Source organism: Pseudorca crassidens, unplaced genomic scaffold, assembly GCF_039906515.1.
Source record: "Pseudorca crassidens isolate mPseCra1 unplaced genomic scaffold, mPseCra1.hap1 Scaffold_138, whole genome shotgun sequence".
In the NCBI taxonomy this organism is placed as follows: Eukaryota; Metazoa; Chordata; class Mammalia; order Artiodactyla; family Delphinidae; genus Pseudorca; species Pseudorca crassidens.
In genome coordinates, this window is record NW_027136065.1 from 235001 (window position 1) to 237500 (window position 2500).

A 2500-nucleotide genomic window follows, 5' to 3' on the forward strand; every position below is an offset into this window, starting at 1 on the left:
GGTCACGCCCAACCCCGTTCGCGACCGCCCCACACCCCGCGCGGAGCCTCCGGTGCGTCTCGGGGTGGGTGGCGCGGCGGTGGCGTGGCGGTGGCGGCTCCCCCTGGGGGGGCCGCCCGCCCGCCCGCCTGCCCGCCCGTCGCCTTCCCGCCGCCGGCCCTGGGCCGGTTCCCCGCCGGTCGGTCGTCGGTCCTCCGCTCCGTGCCCTCCGCCCCCTCGGCGGGCGCCTCTTTACCTGTGTCCCGAGCCCCGGGACCTCGCCTCCCTCCGTCGTCCGTCCGGCTCTCTCTCGCTCTCTCTCTCTCTTTCGCGCCCTCCCTCCCCGTGCGCCCCCTGCCCGCGCTCGCCACCCGCTTCCCGTCGAAGCTCCCCTTACGCCCTCGGTGGCGACAAGGGGTGCCCCGGGAACGCGGGCGCGGGCCGGGCTAGGGCCACGGGGGCCGGGGGTTTGGGGTTCAGGAGCAGAGAGGGCCGCGTCCGGGCGCGAGCGTGGGGAAGGTCTCCGCCCGGTTTCGGGGACACGGGTGTGGGGGCGTCGTCGGGCGGTGGCCGTGGTGTCTCGTGTGGCGGTCGGCCCGGATCCCCGGCCGGGGTCCCGCGTCACGGGCCGGTAGCGCCGAGGCCCCCGCGTGTTGCGGGCGGCCGCGGGCGGAGAAGCGTGTCGGTCGGTGTCGGGGCGGCGGTGAGCGTGGGGGCGCCCCGCGCCCAGCCCCACCCCCCACGCCTCGCCCGCCTCCCCCCTCTCCAGGTACCTAGCGCGTCCCGGCGCGGAGGTTTAAAGACCCATGGGGGGTCGCCCGTCCGCCTTGGGGTCGGGGCGGTCGGGCCCGCGGGGAGTCGGGAGGCCCCTCCCTTCTCCCCCAGGCTCCGCTTCACCCCCCCCCCACCGGCACCTCACCGCACACGGGGCCGGGGCGCCGCGCTGCCGCGGCGCCGCCGGTCCACCCCGCCGCGGCCGTCGGGAGGGGGCTACCCGGCGGCCGTGGTGCGGGCCGGGGCCGTGCGCCGCGCGCCTGCGCGCCCCGCGTCCCCTGTGTGTGTGTGTTGCGCGCACGGTCGGGTTGGGGGGGGCAGGTGGGAACCCCCCGGGCGCCTGTGGGGTGTCCGAGCCCGCCCCGCCCGCGGGGTCGGTGCCGGGCGCCCCGTGGTGAAACCCTCCGGCCCCCTCCGGTCTGCTTGTTTTCTGTCTGACTTGGCCGGCCAGAGGCAGCCCCTCCGGGGGAAGGTGCCGTGCCACCGGCGGGGACCCCCCCCGCCGAAACCCAGAGAAACCAAAACTCGTACGACTCTTAGCGGTGGATCACTCGGCTCGTGCGTCGATGAAGAACGCAGCTAGCTGCGAGAATTAATGTGAATTGCAGGACACATTGATCATCGACACTTCGAACGCACTTGCGGCCCCGGGTTCCTCCCGGGGCTACGCCTGTCTGAGCGTCGCTTGACGATCAATCGCCCCCCCCGGGGTGTGCGTGCGCGCGCGCGCGCCTTCCCGGGGGTGGCGCGGCTGGGGGTTTGCTCGCAGGGCCGCCGGGGCCCTCCGTCCCCCTAAGTGCAGACGCGGCGCCCCCCGTCCACGGGGGCGCGCTGCCCGCGAGCGGGAAGAGAAGGGGAGAGAGAGAGAGCTCGCGACGAGGCCCTGGCCGCGTGGCCTCCGCGGTCGGTCCCCCTTCGGGAAGCGCCCTCGCGCCGCAAGCGGTCTCTGGGCGCTACCCCCGGGGTGTCGGTGGGCGGGGACGGTCCCGCGCCCTCGCGGCCGGGGCCGGCGGTGGTGGTTGGGCCGCGTCCGTTCCGCCGTCGTACGCCGCCCGCCCCCGGCGGCGTCCCGGCGAGGTCCGGCCCGCCTCCTCCGCGGGGCCCCGACCCGCGCGTCCGGGATCCGTGCCCGCCCCCGCCGCCTCGCCTCGCCGTGTCGGGGCGGGCGTCTCGGGCCGAGGCCGAGTCGTGCGTGCGCGGCCGCGCCCCGGGGATGCGTGCCCCGGCGGCGACCCGCGGGACGCCGCGGCGTCGCCTGCCGCCGCGCGCTTTCCCCCGGGCTGCGGCCGCGCCGCTCGGCGCTTCGTGCACGCTCCCCGAGCCGGCCGGCGGTGGGCGCCTGTCGGTGGTGGGCGGGGGCGCACGGCGTCGTCCGTCCGTCGCTCGTCGTGGCGGGGCCGTCTGGCGGCTGCGTGGAGGCTGTGTGGCGTCGGCGGCGTGAGGGGTGGAGAGGCGGAGAACGGAGACGGGGGGAGAGAGAGGGGAGAGCGAGAGAGGGTTGGGAGTCGGTCGGTTCGGTCGGTCGCGGAAGGAGGCGTGGGAGGAGGGCCCGGCGGTCGGGGGGCGACCGCCGGGTTTTCTCCCCACCGCCTTGCCTTCCGCGCCGCCCGCCGCCCTCTCCCGTCCGCTGCTCCCGCTCCTCCTCCTCCTCGTCCTCCTCGTCGTCCTCTCCCGTCCCCCCACCCCCACCCCCGTCGTCTGCCGTCCTCCCCTCCGTGACGGCGCCGGCTCTGCGGCGCGCTCGGGT

The 2500-nt window shown here is 77.6% G+C and overlaps 1 non-coding gene across 1 annotated transcript; it reads left to right on the forward strand.

The window, feature by feature from the left end:
• The first annotated feature begins 1284 nt into the window (after nucleotides 1-1284).
• LOC137218035 (5.8S ribosomal RNA) lies at nucleotides 1285-1437 on the forward strand. Its single transcript, XR_010940398.1, has one exon. It is a non-coding gene; the product is annotated as a 5.8S ribosomal RNA (ribosomal RNA).
• Nucleotides 1438-2500: the final 1063 nt, after the last annotated feature.